Raw genomic sequence first — 18,682 nt, forward strand, 5'->3', positions numbered from 1 at the left:
ACCTGTGGGATCATCGCCCCCATGGCGCTGGTGAGCGGGGAGGGGGAGCTCGGCCCAGATATCCCGGGGGGTCCCTGGGCTGGGATTTTTTTGGGGGGATGTTTGGAGAATGAAGAAGTGCAAGGCTGAGCGGAAAAGGCCCCTCGGGGGGACATCGGGGGGTGGCGGTGGCGGCTGGCGGCAGAGGCAGCCTGGAGGAGCAGAGCCCTGTGTCCCCCAGGAGCCCAAAGTGGGGAGCCCAGAGAGGGGGGAGCGCCGCCATTGGCGGGAGCCTGCAGAGGCTGGAGAGGGGCAGGGGGGACTCCTTGGAGCCCCTGCAGCCCAGAGCAGAGCATGAGGGGAGAAGGGAGCCCAAAAAGCCCCGGCAGCCCTGAATGGGGAGCGAAGAGGGGGCAGCTTTTGGGATTGCTGGGACTGCCAGCAGGCTGGGGAGGGCGGGCACCGAGGAGAAGGGGGACCCCCAATGCAAGCGTGACCCCAGCAGCTGGGACAGGGGGAACTCCCGAAGAGCAGAGGGGAGGGAGCAGGGGTGGGGAACTCCTGGGGAGGGTTTTTCAGCACTGAATCTTGGTGTTTGGGAGGTTTTTCTGGAGCCTAGGTTGCTGGTGACTTGTAGAGATGGACTTGGGAAGAAGGACCTTCAAACTCAACATGCTCATCCCTTGTTTTCCCCAAACCAGGATTTCCCATTCTCACTTCTTGTGAGGCAGTGAGGGAGAGGAAGATGTCCCTGGACATGGAGTCAGGTGAGGAGGAAGTCAGTGCCCCTTTGCCTCTCTCTCCTGCTCCATCTCCCAGCCCAGCACAGCAGAACCTCGTGGCAGAGGCCGTTTTGAGCGGCTCCACGGTGCAGGAACCCAACGGGGAGGAAAAGCCCCGGAGATGCCGCACGAGGAGGGGCTGCAAACGCAGATGGCGGGGATCTGAGGGGGAAAGAGCCAGCCTGGGCCGGGAAGGCGGCCGGAGATGGAGCCAGAGCTCGGAGCTGGTGGTCCACGAGCAGGTTCCTGATGGGGAGAAGGCCCACAAGTGCTTGGAGTGTGGGAAGAGCTTCAGGTGGAACTCTGAACTGATTGTGCACCAGAGGAGCCACACTGGGGAACGGCCCTATGAATGTGATCAGTGCAGGAAGAGGTTTCAGGGCAGCTCCCATCTCCTCGTGCACCAGCGCACGCACACAGAGGAGAGGCCCTTCCGCTGCCCCGACTGCGGGCAGGGCTTCAGGCGGAACTCCCATCTTGTCAGACACCGGCGCATCCACACTGGGGAGAGGCCCCACGAGTGTGAGGAATGTGGGAAGAGCTTCAGGCAGAGCTCCACCCTGATCCAGCACCAGAGGACCCACACTGGGGAACGGCCCTATGAGTGTGGGGAGTGTGGAAAAAGCTTCAGCCGGCAATCCCACCTGATTGTCCACCAAAAGATCCACTCTGTGGAGAGGCCCTACGAGTGTTCCAAGTGTGGGAAGGGGTTTCGGACCCGCTCCCATCTCCTCCTGCACTATCAGAGTCACACAGAGGAGAGGCCCTTCTGCTGCCCCGACTGCGGGAAGGGATTCAAGCATAAGTCCACCCTCGTCACCCACCGGCGCATCCACACTGGGGAGAGGCCCTACGAATGTCCCCAGTGTGGGAAGAGCTTCTCCAGCAGCTCTACATTGACCCGACACCAACGGAGGCACCGGTGAGGGAAGCCCTGCGAGTGCCCCGAGTGCGGGAAGAGCTTTGTGCGCTGCTCCAGCTCCATCCCCCACTGCAGGAGCCACGCTGGGCACAGCCCTGGTGACCCACATTCCCTGTGATCCATGATGGGAACGCACCTGCCTGATTCTCCTTCTTCCTTTGGCTTTAATTTTTTTTTCTGTTCTTCCTCTCCTTGCCCTCCAGAAGGCATGAGGGATGGATCTGTCACCTCAAAACCACTCACATCCCACTGAAAACAACTGAATTTTAACCCATAAAGGCTCAATCCCTCCTCAAATTGCTTGTTCCCTCCTCAAAAAACTCAGTCCTGGGCCGAACTCACTCACTTCCACAGGCAGCAGGGTGAGATGGGGTTGGAAGGGGATTGGGAACAGTGGGATCCCAATTGGGAGTGGTGGGATGGGGATTGTGTGGGGCTGGCTGGGTGGGATGTATTTGACAAATTTATTTGAGCAAATAAAACTTTCAGAGTTACTGATTTCTGTCCCATTCATTTTCAGTCAGTTCTGTTTGCAGAGTGCCGCCTTCTCAGCTGATTAATTTGCTATAAAAATCCCATTTTTCAAATCATCTAACCCAAACAATCCAAAAACCAATATCCAAATAAAACCACTCAACTACAATTAAATTTTGAAAAATAATTTGAATTGTTTGAGAGTACTTAAGGGTGTTATTAAAGTTTAATTGTTTGGTTAAAATGTAGGAGAAATTCTAGTGGTGCTTGGTTTTGTGTTTAGTATATTTGGAATATGAATTGTTTTACTAAGGTGTGTTAGATTGTATGTTAGGTTTTTTTGATATTTTTAATCTAAGGTATATTAGTTATTGCATTAAAATTTTCAGAAGGTATTTCTTAGTTTATAATTTGTTTATATTTATTGGTAATATTATAGTAATAGTTATTGTTGTTTTGGCTTGAATCATTGGAGTATCATAAGAAAAAATATTTCATTTTTATTATAATTGATTTCATTGTAATTATAGTTTATTGATTTATAATTTTGTTATCAGTTCTTGAGAGGAGTGGAAGGAAGTTCAAGGGCAGGAACATTTTTTCCCCAGCTTGTGCAGCCCAAGTCTGGGTGCCATTCAGCCCAGAGCTATGAGATAATAATGTAGTGCCGCCCACACACATTCTGCTTCCAAGAAAAGCTTGGCTTGGCTTATTAGAGTGAAATAAATAGAAGCGTAATAAAATGGACAGTTAAACTCATCCCTCTTGAATGACCCTCTTGCTTTCCAGTGTCAATCCTGCACCTCATGCTCCCAAGGCTTGGTATGAACAAGTGCCTGAGATTGCTTAAAAATTCCCAGGCAAGGTTCAGCAAAAACCAGATTGAATATTAAGCAGCAGCTCAAGAAAATTAATTGGCAACATTCACATTATTACTTACTACTTGGTTAAGGAACAACATGGGGAAAAAAAGCAAGAAACAGAATTCAGTCAATCAAATGAGAAACATTCTGAGAATTACGTGTGTGTGTGTGTGTGTGTGTGTGTGTGTGTGTGTGTCTGTGTGTCTGTGTGTGTGTCTGTGTCTGTGTTTAGGTGCATTTGAGAAAGGGACAGATAGGACAAGGATCCAAAGGAATGCGGCCTAAAAGCTTAACAGCACTGGAGCTGAGCAGTGGTTAAACTGGAGCCTCCAGGAGTGGGGCTCTTGGCCCAGGATCCATGGCTGCTCAGTCATGCTGCCAGTGCAGCAAGCTTGAGAGCGCGCTGGCTCTGCGAGGCCCCACTCAGAGGGAGGTTGCTGCTGGCACCTCTGGGCTCCAGGAGAGCCCCAGGGGCCTCCTTTGGGAGCGCTGTTCATGGGCCACAGGCGAGGGGCCTCAGCCATCAACGCTTCATCGTGGCCGCCCCGTGGGTCAGCAGCCTGGCTCTGAGAGTGGGAGAAGGAGGATGTCATGCCATTGAGGCAGGAAAAGCGGTTTCCAAGGCAGTTCACAGGACACCCCAGGAGCTCGTCAGACAGCACAAGTGCCTGGCAGCGCTCGGTGTCTCTGGGAAGCTCAAGAGGAGCTGGGCCCAGGGGCTGTTCAGCAAGGCCCAGGCCTGACAAGCATTTCTCAGGTCACCGTGTGGCCGGACAAGGCCGGGGCCATTCGCCACCACAATCTGAAGCACGAGGTTTTGATGTAGGGTAAAAAGCCATGGCCCAGTGGAAGTGGGCCGTGTCCTCAGGCCTGTGGGAGAATCACAATGCAGATCCTTGTGCTACTGATTCCATCTCTCCCATTTTTCTGAGTTCTTGGTGGCAAGGTCATTTAGGTTGGACACACAGCTCTCTGAAGCTTTCTGCAAATTAATTAAAGTGAGATTACACATCCCAAATTGTGTTCTGTTACAGTTTAACTGATTGATTTAAGAAATTTCTGGAGCAGAAAACTTGCTTCCTCAGATATTTACTGTGTGTGGCACCAAGCACAGAGGAGAGGTTTAATGTCAAAGGCATGACCCAGGCAATGCTCTTTTGACAACTTCTGCCCTGAGCTTTCCTGAGGAAGATCTGAAAGGTTCCATGTCACTAGCACAAGCTCCTGCAGTGGCTGCTGGCCAGCAGAACAGGGCTGTCAGCTGTGCAACAAGTGTTGCCACAAGCAGCAGCTCAGCCAGGGCAGCAAATCAAGAGCTGGGAAGGAGCTGATCTGAAGGCCAAACGTCCTTAGCTCCTAAAAGAGCTGGGACAGTTCCTCATTCCAATGAGGTGCAGTGTTGGACGCAGCTCTATGTGAGCACTGGACACAAGTTGCTCCCACTGAGTGCTGTGATGGTTTCTGCAGGAGCTCTGGGCTCCTGTGTGTGCTGGACACAATGAGGAGAGAAGGAGCCAAGTGCACTGACACACCTTTGCCTTGAGCATGACCCGGCCTGGACCAAACACACTGCAAGGTTTCCCCTTTGGCCCATGTCTCAAAATGTCAGGTCAGCTGTTGGACGACTCAGGTTGGTTTGGTGTCAAGGAATTTCCCTCAGAAATACTGGGTTGGTCTTCCTCTGTGCCTTCCCCTCAGCAGCCTTGGGGCTGCTCCTGTGTGAAGCCATGTGTCTCACACAGTTTGGGAGAACTTAATACAGGACACTCTGCAATGAGTCGTCGCCTCTAAAATGTTCCAACAATTCCCTTCCAGTAACAGGAAATGAATACTAATAGATGAAAGTGGAAAAAAATTGCAACAGTTTATTAAGAAGCGGAATAGCTGAAAAGCAAGCAAAAAGGCCAGTGAGTTCTAGATATCAAACTGCCAGACCTCACCGTCCCCCTGCTGGGACAAAGACCCAGAATGCCGGAGGAAAATCCCCCCAGGACACGTGTTACAAGGTGGTGCTGGGTTCTCCCTCAGGAAGAACAGGAGCTGTCACGGAGCAGCTCCAGCAGCAGATGAAAGCTCCATGCTTGTCCAGCGTCGACTTTCTCCCAGAGGCAGAGCTCTGTGGAGCGGTCACGGCAGGTGAAGCAGCTGGGCTGGAGCCCCTCGGTGTCTTTTCTCCCCCGCGTGGCTCAGCTCACGCTCTCGGGCTGGGAGCGGGGCTGCTCCACTCCTGCCGGCACCATGTCCCTGGGCTTGGACAGTTTTCTGCCAGGAGAGCCCAGCATGCTGTTACACAGATCTCTCATAAAGGCCCAAACCAACTCCAAACACTCTGCCCACAGCAGCGTTTCACAAAGGGCTGCAGAAATCCAGGACAGCTGCAAGTGAGTGTCAGACAGCTTTTGTCTTGTTCTTGCCAGCAGAATTCTTGATGAACTGATGCAATTTTATTCAGATGTAACATAGGAGCTGTGTTTTTTTATTGAAATATTTAATGATGAGTAACAAGCCTTGGGAGCATGAGGTACAGGACTGACGTGTGAAAGCATGAGCATATCCTCCAAAGCGACCAGTTTAATTGTCCATTTTATTACCCTTGTATTTATTCCACACTAATAAGCAAACTCAAGCTTTGCTTGGATATAAAACAGGCACGGCATACCCTACGGTCTCTTGCAGGGTCACCAGGGCTGGCAGTGACAAAGCAGGCAGTCTGCTTCATTGGGAATCACTACGGATCTGTATCACAATGTGTTTTTAAGTAGCATAGTATTATTAAGATCTCCTTTTCTACATGAGATACAAAAAGGAGGTTCTGAAATGATTTCCATGCAAGCAGGCAGTAAAGAACTGACCCTGCTATCCTAACGAAGCTTTGGCTTTGGCAGTTGCACTCTTCCCATTCATCTTTTGACGCAGACACTCCAGGTTTTCCCCACACCCCTGCAAGGCTGGCAATCCCTGTTTCCCATTTACTGTTCTTCCCTAGAGCAAGTACAGTGGCTGCTTTGAAACTAAAAGCCCTGAGATCTGGACATCTTGAAGGAGCATGAAATGCTAATTAAGTGTTCCCATTGGTAATACCCAGGTCTGCACTTCCCAGAGCTCTGAAGCAGCAGCAGGAGGACCATGCATCATTCCTGTTGGTGGATGTTCATGTTGCTGGTGTGCAAGAGCAATGGCTTTGAGGAGGGACAAAAATGCCCCTATTCAAACAGTGGCTGTGCAAGGAGATGTGAAGTTTCACTGCCTTTTTTAGGATAGTTTAGAAAGATCTAAGGATCTAAGAGATCCATACTATGGCATGGAGCAGGTCCCTAATTTTGTCTCCAGAGAAATCCCCAAAGGACACATCGGCTCTGCTGGTGATGGCAACCCCATAAGCTCGTGGACTTGTTTTCCCTGCAACATGCCAGCCTGCCTGGGCTTTACTAGGCCAGGACTAGACCCATAGCTATGCCAACACATGCAGCCACGTGACACAGAGTCAGACAAAGTTTTCCTTCAGAAAACTCAATTAACACATTCACATGCAGTTTCTTCTAGAACATCAGAAGCTGTCAACCATGAGGACTTTGCTGTCAAAAGGTTACAGTTTGCACTGGGCCCAGAAGTATTTTTCCCTAAGGCAAAACAAATTGAAATGTGAAGTTTAAATCTTCAAATGACTATGAAAGGGAACTGTAGAATAATTTCTGGAAAGGCAGCATTGCCAATGATCATGCAGCCCACCAAGTGCTGGAGCGGAATCCAGAATTGCTTGTTCCAGCTATGCAGGAATTCATTACCCTGGCAAGCACCAGTCCATGGCAACAAATGATCTCATAGCCCTGGGCTGAATGGCACCCAGGCTGGAGTGGAAATAGATTTGAGGAACCCTTGTCACTTGTTATTGGCCTCACAGCCCACTCATCCCTTGGCAAGCAAGTTGCAAAAAACACAGTTGGACTGCTGTCCTGGGTAAATCTACATACAGATGACTTTTCCAAAGCAGGGCATCTTTTCCCAGTGAAATACACATCCTCCTCTTACCTATGAAATTGTGCCTGAAGTCACCTGTGAGCCAGATCTGTGTGAGATTGCAAAGGAGCAAAGCTTTGGCATTTGGGCACACTTCTCTTGGTTTCTTTGCTCAGGTTTTGGTTGAGCACAGAACACATCCAGGTAGAAAACTTTTGACCATACAGGATCTTTTGGTTCCATTGTCCCCCAAACATGTGAAGAGGTGGCCCCGTTGTAATGCCAATCTAAAAAGAGTAGCACAAATGACACAAAGAAAACACGGCAAAAGAGGAAGAGGAGCAGCCCAGTGAGGAAAGCATGTGGTGAGACACTGGCACATGGAGTGAGCTGCACTCCCATAACCTCGAGGCTAGCAGGTCCTGGTCACACATTCTCCTCCTGGTTTATTTAATTTTTATTTATTTATTTATTTACCTTTTTCAAAAACATCATAATAAAATATACACAATTAAAAATATGTCATCAAAATTTCAAGATACAATCAAAACATATTTATTCAAAACTACATTTAAAGATCAGAACATATGTACATCTCTAGCTAGGAAGACTAATGCATAAATCCTATTCTTGAAACACTCTTCATGCAGGTGGCAGCTTCTTCCTGAGCTTGGAGGAAAGAGAGCTCTTCTGGATGGGAGGGTAAGAGATAATGGGAAGTCAGCACAAAAAACCTGTTGGTAAGAGTGTAGGCAGTCAGATGTGCAACGTGGAGACACAAAGTACAACAGAGGCCACAGTGCAAACCTAACACAGCCAAAGCACCATATTTCATGGGACATATTTCCTTCCAAGATATTTTATGGGACATTATTTCCAATAGCTGCCCAGGGAAACATGGTCCTACGGGCAGACACTTGAGGCAGGCCAGGGGGCAAAAGGTTGATCCACTTCCAGAGAGCTGCCACAGGAAGAGCCTGGCCTCTGGGCTGCCCTGGGACAGCAGGGAGCCCAGAGCCCTGTGCTCTCCAGCAATGGCTCAGCTGCACATGCACCCTCCTGCTCCTCTCCCTGCCCCACAGCTGAGCAGCCCTCCAGCTGCATGGGGCACTGGCAGCAGCACAGCTCATTGCAGGGCCACATGCAGGGCACAGCTGTTCCCTGGCAATGTGCACAGCCTGGCTGGGCTGCCACAAGACCCTTCCTCCCAGCAGAGAGTGGCCCAGCTCCCCCCTCACCTCTGTGTGAGCCTGAGCCAAGCTTGGCCTTAACCTTGTCCTCAGTCTGGAGTCGCTTCAGGCCCCACACGCCATGACTAGGAAGGGAGATGGAGAGAGCAGGGGCAGATGCACGCCCTTCCTTAGTCTTTTGTAATTTTTGGCACAGCTAAGAAGTCACATCCGGAGGTGTCCAACTCAGCTCTTGGTCAGCTTTCTGGAGAACATGATGGCTTCACCAGCCCAAAAGGCTGTTGAGGTTTTCCCGCACGTGGGGAGGCTTGCTGGCAGCACACTTCCTCAGCTGGGTGCCCATCACCTGGCAGAGGGCACAGGCCAGCTTGGTGAGCACAGTGCGGACGCTGGCGCTTGGCACAGGCAGCGCCTTGTTCTCCAGGCAGGACCAGAGCACGGGCAGGGCGCAGCACTGGACCACTGCAGGGCTCCTGGCATGAACCCACTCCACCAGCACTGCCGGGAGAGAGACACAGCTCCTTACCCACCAGCCTCAATGCCAACAGGGATCTGCCTCTGCTTGTGCTTCTTGGGAGCCTCTCTGGCTGAGGTCAGTGAAACAGCACACAGAGCCCCATGACCCAGAAACGGGCAATGCAGCTGATCATCCTTGAAACAGAACCACCGACCCCTCAGGACTAATTTCTCCAACCAGAGCCTTGTCCCTTTGGCAGACTTTGTACCTTTCCTAAAGCATTTCACAATCTGTTTCTGCAAGAACAATGACTGAAATGTCAAATTGCTTTTTATTTCCATTAAGAAGTTGTCTAAACTCACACTGAAGATTTGGAAATGCACCCTAGAGAGGCAATTGAGAGATTTCTAATAAGAGGGATGATTCAATTTTTGTAACTTTGATGTCAAGGGCCAGAAGTCTAACCTGGCTCTCCCCTTTGCTCAGTGGTGCACAGCAAAGGGCAGCATTAGAACCCACTTCAAAACTCCAGCCCACCAGAGATGGGTGCTGCCTGACAGCTGGATGAGAAACACCAGTGACTAGCTGCTGTCTTTGGCAGAATGCTTTTGAGGCTTCCAACAAAATGCTGTTTCAAACCTCAGGGCATCTTAGAGAATTACCCAGACCCCATTGCTGTGGCATTTGGACATCTCCACATTTCAATGGCATTTCCACTCCCAGTGTTAATGGCATTTTTTCTTATAATGTCCACTGAAATAAGAGCATAGCGAGAGAAAAATGCTGCACAGCGGATGGAAATTTAACCAAAACACAAGCGTTCTCTCATATTGTCTCTGAAATTTGCACTCTGCTCATTTTCTGAACTGAACTATATCAAACACAGACAAAAATTTACTACCAACAGGCTTCTTGCATGGCAGATTGGGCTGGGAGATCAAAACCTGAAGTGCTCTGGAGACCATTCTTATTTTCTGAGCAGGCAAAATGTTATGTAGCAGCTATTTACTATCCTGTGGTGGAAGAGACTTCATTTTCTCTATGCTGTTAATCCACCAGCACCTTAATGCAGCAATTCAACATTGAAACAGCTCCTGAAAGACCTCCATCCAATTCTGCTAAGCAGGGAAAGGGTTATGGTACTCCCTTTCTAAATGGGAGTTCATTTGAGTTTAAATGTAATTAAAGACATTGGTGACTATTGAAGGTGAGAAACAGCTGTCTGTTCCTACTAAATCTCAGAGAGAACATCTGCTCTTTCTAAAGTAGTCCTAAATTATGCTTAATTCCTTTATTTGAAAAAGAGTTCAAAAGAACTGCAAAACTAAATTCCCTGTTGCTGGTGATCTACTTTATTCAAATGCTCTATAACGGGCCTTTGACATTCCTAATCACTGAACCTGCCCTTTTGAGATTCCTAATGAAGACACAAAGTTATTACACCTTGCATTTAAAGATGCTGGCATAATTAGCAGTGGATTTAGCCCCAGCTAAAGCAAGGCTAACAATTGTCTTCTCTGCTATATATTGAGATTATAATTTTTCCATTCTTTGGCTACTGCTGACATAGCAAGCTCCTCTGAGGAATCCATTAACAGCTGCATTTGTAGCATTTGGGACAGTGCTGACACAGGCAGACACTGTTTGCACACCCTGAAATGCTCACTCCAATGCCACTTGGATTTCAGCACAGGCAGGGAGCCCAGCACTCTGCTTCTGCCCCTGTGCCCTCAAAGGCTGCCTTGCACTAAGTCAGTGCCTCTAAGACGTGTGTTGAGTTTTGACCTAAGCTGGGACCCCCAGGCTCTGCACGGTTCAGCCTCAAAACTTCCCAAGAGAAAAACAAGAATTCTGTGAGAACAAAACAAACTGTTTCCCTGAAACAGCGTTTGCCACCATTTTCCCTAAAGGATCACAGATGTCCCTGAGCTCCCAAGAGAGGAGCCAGCTGGGGTATTTGAGCCCCTCCCTTTCCTGCAGGTGGGTTCTGAGATGCCCCAGTGAGGGCTCAGCCCTGAGGGCGAGCGCTGCCCCATCTCAGGTGCTGCACAGCTCTGCAGCAGCCAGGGAAACCTGCCAAATACACCTGCCTTGGCTGCTGGGCAGGAGGGACAAGCTCAGCACCTCCTGATGTGGAGGAGCTACTCTGCTGTCTGCTCACAGGCATTCCCTGTAAATACTCCCTCGGAGACCTCTTGGCTTAGAAGGGGAGGCCATACCTGCGATACTCCCGGTGACATCCAGCAGAGCTTGGCCACTCAGATGACTCCATTGGTGGCTGAACTCTTTCAGCAGTGATACTTTATCTACAAGTGAAACACATGTTTCTGCTCACTTGTCTGAGGTCATAGGAGAAAGGAGAGTGGGGAGGGAAAGGGCAGGGCAACCCCATTTTATCAAAGAAAGTAAATTTCTGCTGATTTCTGAATTGTTTTTGACTTTCCTTCCTGCCTACTTGGCAAGGTTTAAAATTCCAAAAGAAAAGCTCTCCTTTCACATTTGCAAATCCAAACTCATCTCCTGTACCAGGAGCTATGTTAAAGCATTTCACATCAGGGACCTCAAGAGGAGTTCAGTCACATGTAAGAAGCAGTGAAAAGGTTTTGCATCCCAGAGCAAAAAGGAAGAAGCCCATCCTTGGGACACAGAAAGGCACTGAGTCAGGCAGTTCGGGACTTCACAGAGCAGCTGAGGTGGAGAAAGTGGAAACTGCCCTTGAAGATCTGCCTTCTCAACACTCCATTTTTCAGGCATTTTCAGAGCTGACATAAGTCTATGTGGCAAAGGAATTTAGAGCAGCCCTTGCCCGTGTAGTTCTTTGCTATTGCCATCTTGCCCCACACAAAACAACACATAGAACAAGGCATGGTTGCAGCTGGATTTAGACTTGCTTGTTACAAAGAAATTAACTTGGTGAATCATAAGTTCCCCTTTGAAAAAAGAAGAGAAAGAAGAAAGGTAGAACATAGGCAGCTAATGCCTATAATGTAGAGCCTGCCAGGTGGCTGCTCTGCAGAAGCTCTGATGGGCCAGTGTCCCTGCATGCCAACAGCAAAGCTGTTCATTTGGGAATTCAAATGGGGACCAAGAAAACTGCAAAACCCCTTTGCCTCTGAATTGTAGCAAAGTTGTAGTCCAGGACTTGCTCTTCAGACCTGCAGCACAGAGCCAAGGGCTGCTGGGACTGTTGGGCAATGCTGCTGCACATTCCAGCCTGCTGGGGACTGGTGCATAAAGACTGCACTTGCACAGCCTCTGGTGGCTGCCAGCTGGAGCCTTCCACAGACAACAGCAGCTACCAAGGCACTCAGCGTTCTCTTGTGTGGGAGAGACAGAGGCACAGGAGAGGAGAGTCCATGCCAGGGCTCAGCCTTACCCAGATGAGCAATGGATTCTTCCAGTGCGCTCACAGCTGCGGCATGAACCCCGGGATCCTTTGAGTTCAGGTTCTTTGTTATTCCCTGCACCAAAGGGATCATCACCGGCTTCAGGGCATCTTCCAGGAGACCGATGATTTCAGCCAGCACGTCCAGCACCTTCTGCTTCACTTTCTTGTGGCTGTCAGATATTCTCAGGACAAAATAATCAAAAATCTGTGAAGGAAAGAAGCAACATGAAAGCTGGATTAGAATGTCTTTGTTTGAAGAGTGGATATAGCACTCAGCAATGTAAAAGATGAAAGTGATCCTCTCTCTCAGGTCAGCACTTGCTTGCACAATTTCACTCTTTTCCTGTGGGCCACTCACTGGAATGGTAGCGCAACCTCATGCTGCTTGAAAGATTTTCTTCTGTTTTTAAGAAGTTTGGTTGGGGACAGAGTAGTTCCTATTGTATTTCTCTCCATCTAGAAATCATTAAATCAATTCCATTTGTTAATGCAAAAGGCTACCCTTGCTTTACAAGTATGTAAGCAGATATTTACAATGCCCATTTTTCTATACTGTTGCCTCAAGTACTGAGGGCAGCTATGATTTTGGCAAAACTATGGCTGGAGAAGATCTAAGTTGGATGTTGTCTGTCTCAAAACCTGTGTCTGGAGAAGGGCAGGGCTCTGATCAACTCTTCCAGGATCCAGACCATTTCTCAGTTAACTAAGAGGGAGACTTCTGAAATGAAATGTGCTGTACAGCTCTCCTTAGAGCAGGTTCAGTCCCTTGACAGCCACAGCATCAGGCACCATATTGTGGACAAAGGGAAAGAGCAGCTACTGGGAGGAGAAAGGATGGATCTGTCCTTAGCTGTTTTCTTCCTTTCCAAAGAGAACAAAAGGGCCCCCAAGAAGGGTGAGCACTGTCTTTACCAAGAGGAATAGGGACAAGTGGAAAGGAGTTCCAGAGTTGTGCCTGAGCAAGACAAGATGGAGTTTACAGAAAAATTCTTTCAAAAAAACTGTCTTTAAACCAACCCAGCCTAATACTTCTCTTCCCCGTGCAAATCCATCATTTCTCTAGAGAACAACAGCCACGCTTTCAGTGGCTGGATTCCCTTCACTTAACCCAACTAGCAGTAGGAGACAGCAGCAATTACAGCAGCAGAAAATTCTGCCATCATCTGATGAACAGCATCAATGGGCACCTGCCAGACAAATGCAGCTGGACTGAAAAAACGTGTCCTGAAGCCTGAACCTGGTATAAATCTGTCTGGGTAAGAGGGACCAGCCTGTCCCAAACAGCCAGGATGGAGTGCCAAGACTCTCTGAATTAACTTTACATCTGCAGCCTTAGGAAAGGAGCTAATGGAAAGGGACAATGAAGACACCCTACATACTTGGACAATGTTAGTGGAGATGAGCTGGGGGCTGGTTTTGCACAGGTCTAGGAGGAGTGCCACTCCTTCCATGCGTTCCTGAAACCCCTTGGCTTCCAGGAGATGGTAAAGCTTCTGGAGTGGCTCCATTTCTTCCACAGCTGCAGGCAGCGTGACCTGGGCTTTGGCACGGTGTGCGAGGCGTCCATCAGAGGTAGGTTTCACCCTGGAAAATAAATCCAAATTAGGACCTGTTGGTGACAATGCCTTCAGTTAATTGTGAGCAAAACATCTTGAGGAGCTTTCCTAATGATGTTATTTGAAGCTAGAAAATCATGAGGCTCGGAAGAACAACATGGACCTTGTGACTATCATCATGGGAGACAATCTGCAAGGAACATTCTCCCAGTGCTCACTCAGGAAAACCAAGGATGAGATGCATCTGATCTATCTTCAGATGGCTTCCAAGGCACACGGGTTAGATTGCTTTGTGGGGAAAGAGAGACACTACTTCCAAGTCTAAATGCCTCTTCATATGGGACGTGTGTGCCTTATTATAAGGAAACTCATCACTCTGGAGAAGTGTCTCTACAACCAGGCATGACAATCTGCAAAAGCAGCTCAGATGCATCTGAACAGATGAACAGGGGCATATCTGAAGGATCCAGAAAATCAGTAACAGAGATAAAACCAGAAGCCAGACATCCCAGAACTATGCTCACATTTTGCTTCCCTAGAGACTAGATGCACAGCTCAACAACCCCACAGGGAACAATTCTCCTGGATCAACCTGTCTCTTCCACAAGCATGGAAAGATGCTAGAGCCATGCTGCTGAGGCATGTGGTCACGTTCCTGCCACTGCTGAGCACGACAGAGCTAAATAAATCCCCTCTGTTATCAGAGGAGCATAGGTAGCTCTGCCACTGGCATGAAGAGACAGCAAGGACCAAATTCCTGTCTTAAATGCTGATTGCAGCACAGGGGGAAATAAACCAAACACGCTTTCCATCGAGTAACATATATAAAGGACAGGAATATCAAGACAAAAAGTCCACCTTGAGACACCTGTTGACCAAAGCTGCAAAGGAATTGCCTTGCTACTTCCTACTCAAACTTGGTACTGTCTGAGGGTAAGAAAGCCATCATTCAGCCAGGCCAAATCACATGGATGAGACCTGCATCTTTGAGGAATGGCACCTTGCTTCTAGTCTGGGACTCCTCATCAAAACACCCATCTGAAAAAGACTCCACTCAGATTAAATAAAAAACCACTCTAGTTCAATTTACTTGTCCCAAGTCAGGCAGCAGAAAAGTGGACCTCTCCTAGCCTCCACAACCCTGCCCTTGCCACTGCACTGGATCATCTGAGCTGCAACCAATGGATGTCTTTTTGTCTCTCCATTTTTTGTGGAAAGCCCTCCAGAGAAGTTGTGTTCAGCATAATGCAGAAGTAGACATTTTTTATCCTAGAGCATTTGTAGGGAAAGGAAACAATCTCTGGCACTGGTCATCTCTGCCAGAAAGATTTGCCTGAGGAGGAGGCATGTGAAGCTTGTCATGGGCTTTGTCACATCTGACAAAAGTGCTCAGTACCGTTTGCTAGAAGGCAATGTGGCCTGGGGCTTCTTGGCGCCATCGTTCCTCTTCTCCACCGGCTCCTTGACAGATGGGCGTTCACCCTTCTGGTTTTCCGTCCCCTAGAGAGACATAAAGAAACCCCATCAATCTTTAGGATATAAAACACAAGTTAGAACCAGAATCACTGCGACCAAGGCCTAGGGAAACATTTCCTAACTTAGAGAAATAAACAGACCAGAGATTCAGTGATGCCAACTCTTTGTTTTCAATAGCCCAACGCAGGTTATGGGTGCTACCACACTGAGCAGCAGTCTAAAATCCCAAATTCATTAGTCTTGAGCACAAATGGGAATAATGCAAACTAGTAGGCAATGAGTGGTCTTAAAGGAAGCAGCAGAAAAAGTTGGGCTCTTTGGGGGTTGGCCCATTGTGTTGGAAGTTGATTTGGTTCAACACTCACTCTCCCTGTGCCTGCACAAAGGACCACTCCCTTCTATAATGTTGATAAGAAAAATAAAATCCCCCTCCTAACAAACAAAGGATTTTTCACTGGATGCTGCTGAATTCACCAAGCTTCTTCCAGCTCCACAGGGCTTGACAGCAGGGCAGTATTCCCAAAGGACAGACAGTAATTGTAGTAACTAGGATTGACTTGGACATCTTTTGTATATTTGGAAGTTTTCTTGGTACTACTGCTTCCGTGTCTTTTGCAAAACTCTGTTATCTTCAGATTCTGTTATGTTCAATTCTCACTTAATTGCTTTACTGGGGGTAGAGCAGGGAGACCATGGTGGGGGCTTATCTTAAATGTAAACCCATTTTCTCCTCTTTCCCTTTCCTCTTTGTGACCCATATTCAAAGTATTCAAAACCCCACTTCTTCCCTAATAATAGCAGTTCCTTTGTGGCCTGCAGATGATCACGCTGAGGATTAACAGCTCATTCCCAGGAGTAAAATGATTCAGCAGAAGAGGAATGAGATAAAGACACATTGGGTATGCTTGATCTCATGTAAGCAGTGGCAATACTTGCACAAAGGAGACATTTCTCGTGTCAAGCACTTACTTTCTTCTTAATTCTTGTCAGAATATCTTCCAGGTCACGCGTGGAAAGAGATTGTTCCAGAAGCATTTTAAATTTTTGATGGCTCAGCAACATCTTCACCATCTCCTGTCCATAATGCCTGAGGAAGGATAGAAGGAAGGGCAGGAGAAAGGAAGACAGGAAGGGAGGGAGGGAGGCAGAAAGGAAGGCAGGCAGGAAGGAAAGAAAAGTGAAGAAAGGAAGAGTGTTAACAGAAGAGGCTGACACCTTAAACTCATCAGGTGCAACCCCTGCATGAGAAGGCATTACCTACTCAGCAAAGAGGGAGATTTACCTCCACTGGACACTGCACGGTGCTGTCAGCTGAACACAAGAGGCAAGAGGAGAATGTGGGGCCACAGAAAAATACCATTTCACTCTGACACTGTGGCTGTTCCCAGGGAATAAGCAAAACACATCTGCTGTGTTGTCAGAGCCTATTAGCAGTGTCTTGCTGCTATTGCACAAAAATTTGCCTTTCTTTAACTGGCAGGGAAGCCAGGACAAAACACCTCCTGCATCCTATTGATTATTCTACACTATATGTATGCACAGGGGTAGCTAGTTTCTCTGGTGTTCTTGGCAGCTGTTAATGGGAATTTCATCATCAAAGTAAGGGGATTTTGGTGGTTTGGGTTGATTTTGCCACTAGGAAACCACAGTTTTCTTCAAGAAGAAATTTGGAGGTCATTGAGCCACAGATAACAGCATTCTAGAAATCTGCAGAAGGGATTTTAGAAAGAGTGAATACATTGTCTAAAGACCCCTGAAATATTTCTAGGAATGTCTTAAGTTAATGAGAAGCAGATGTTTGGGATCCTTCAGTGATGAATATTAGCCAACACTTCGGCTTTGTGTTTTGCACCTAAGGCCAATCAGAACTGTTGGACTGGCTAATTTGAGCGCTTTTGATCTCAGTAAAGAATCCTTCAAGTCACAGGAAGTTGGCAATGCTCCTTCTTGCTGGCCAGCCTCAGGTTACCCAGTACAGTCATTTCCCCAGGCATTCCAGAGCAGTGGTCACAGCACCAAGTCTGACTGAACTCGAGAAGCATTTGGACAATGCTCTCAGGCACATGGAGTGACTCTTGGGGTGCCCTGCACATGACCAGGAGCTGGACTGGATGACTCTGATAGGTCCCATCTATCTGGGCATATTCTGTGATTCTATGACCCTTATCCACACAGTGAGGTCACTTATTACTTCCTTGAGTTTCCACTCTTTTCTGCTTTTACCTTTAAAGCCAAACACAAAACGATTTTCCTGTTTCAGGAAGTGAAATGAAGATCATTACCTTGTGTCCTGGTGACAGTCCTGAGCAAGCGTCCCTGCCACCTGTGCCAGCCTCTCAGCCCTGGCTGTGCCTGCCAGTTTCGTGACTCCCATTTTCTGCATCAGGGACAGGAGGAGTTGGGCCGCACACTTCCGCACCTGGGCGTAGCGGCTCCTGGGAAGGAGAGAGCAAACCCTGGGGCACGGGGAGAAGGAGCAGCAGCAGCACAGGCCTTGGCCAGAGCCTGCTCCCTGTCCTTGCTGGGGGAAGGGGGCCTGGCTTCTCCCTGCAGCTGCCGACACCTGCAGGAAGTTCTGTCCTCAGATAAACACAACGTTAGCATTGGGCTGCTCTGTGCAATGATCCTGATGATCCTGAAGGGCCCCTTCCAACTGGCCATATTCTACAGTTCTCTGATTCTGAGAACTAATAGGCTGCAGGAGGGCAGAAATAGGTGACAAGAGGAAAGAAATGAGGTTGATCAGAGAATGAAGTCACTGAGTTCCCAGAATGTTGTTTTGTGCTTTTTGTTTATTAGTAGATTTATGGTTTGATTTGTGATTTGGTGGCTTTCTTTGGTGCTGTTTTCCTTTTGTTTCTGCCTTTTCCCAGTTATTTCGTCAACTAGTTTCCAGTTTCTATTTCTCCAAATTTTAGCCACTTATTGAAACCGCTTTTCCTCCTTTGGGATGTTATTGGTTCACTGCTGTTATCTCCGCCTAGCATTTTTACTCCCAACTCTCCTGATTTGTTGAAAGTTGCACCTTCCCCTGAGACCTGCCCACACTTAAAAGTCTTTGTTCGCCCCTTGATCGGGGTCCCAGGAGAGGAAAAGGGGAAGTTTACCATCAAATAAAGTTTCCCTGGGACCCGTGTGCGCTGCCTGTGTTTTATATCGCGCCGAAACAATTGACAACTGGGATTCAACAGAGCTCCAGGGGGAGCCTGCTGCCACCCCTCTCTTGTCATCAGCTAGCCGGGAAGCGGCACTTTGGTGCTTCCAATGTGGGGCAAGATAAGATCATTTACGAGCTCCTTTTATGACTCTAAGAGGAGCCCATCGGTGAATTTTATGGTTCTATAGACTTTCTCTGCCCTTCCTTCTCACTCAGAAGTGGAGAAAGAAAGCTTGTGGAAGACTTGACTGAGTCAGGGCTTAGCGCAGACATCAGAGAAAAAGCTGCTGGGCTCCTGCAGCAAGGCAAGGTGTGTGCACTGGGACAAGCACACCAGGGACCCACAGTGGCCGCGCCCTCAGTCTTGGGAACAGGCTTTGGAGCACCGGGAACACCCAAGTCCCTGGAGGCAGCAAGCCGAGAAAGTCCCCAGTCTGTCAGCGATCAGAACATCAGTTTCAGCACACCCTGATGAGAAGTG

At 48.3% G+C, this 18,682-nt stretch overlaps 1 pseudogene; it reads left to right on the forward strand.

Moving 5' to 3' along the window:
* Nucleotides 1-18,682, forward strand: part of LOC135292575 (zinc finger protein 208-like) — an 837,577-nt pseudogene that overhangs the window by 607,381 nt on the left and 211,514 nt on the right.

The sequence above is a fragment of the Passer domesticus genome, unplaced genomic scaffold, assembly GCF_036417665.1.
Source record: "Passer domesticus isolate bPasDom1 unplaced genomic scaffold, bPasDom1.hap1 HAP1_SCAFFOLD_37, whole genome shotgun sequence".
Taxonomy (NCBI): Eukaryota; Metazoa; Chordata; class Aves; order Passeriformes; family Passeridae; genus Passer; species Passer domesticus.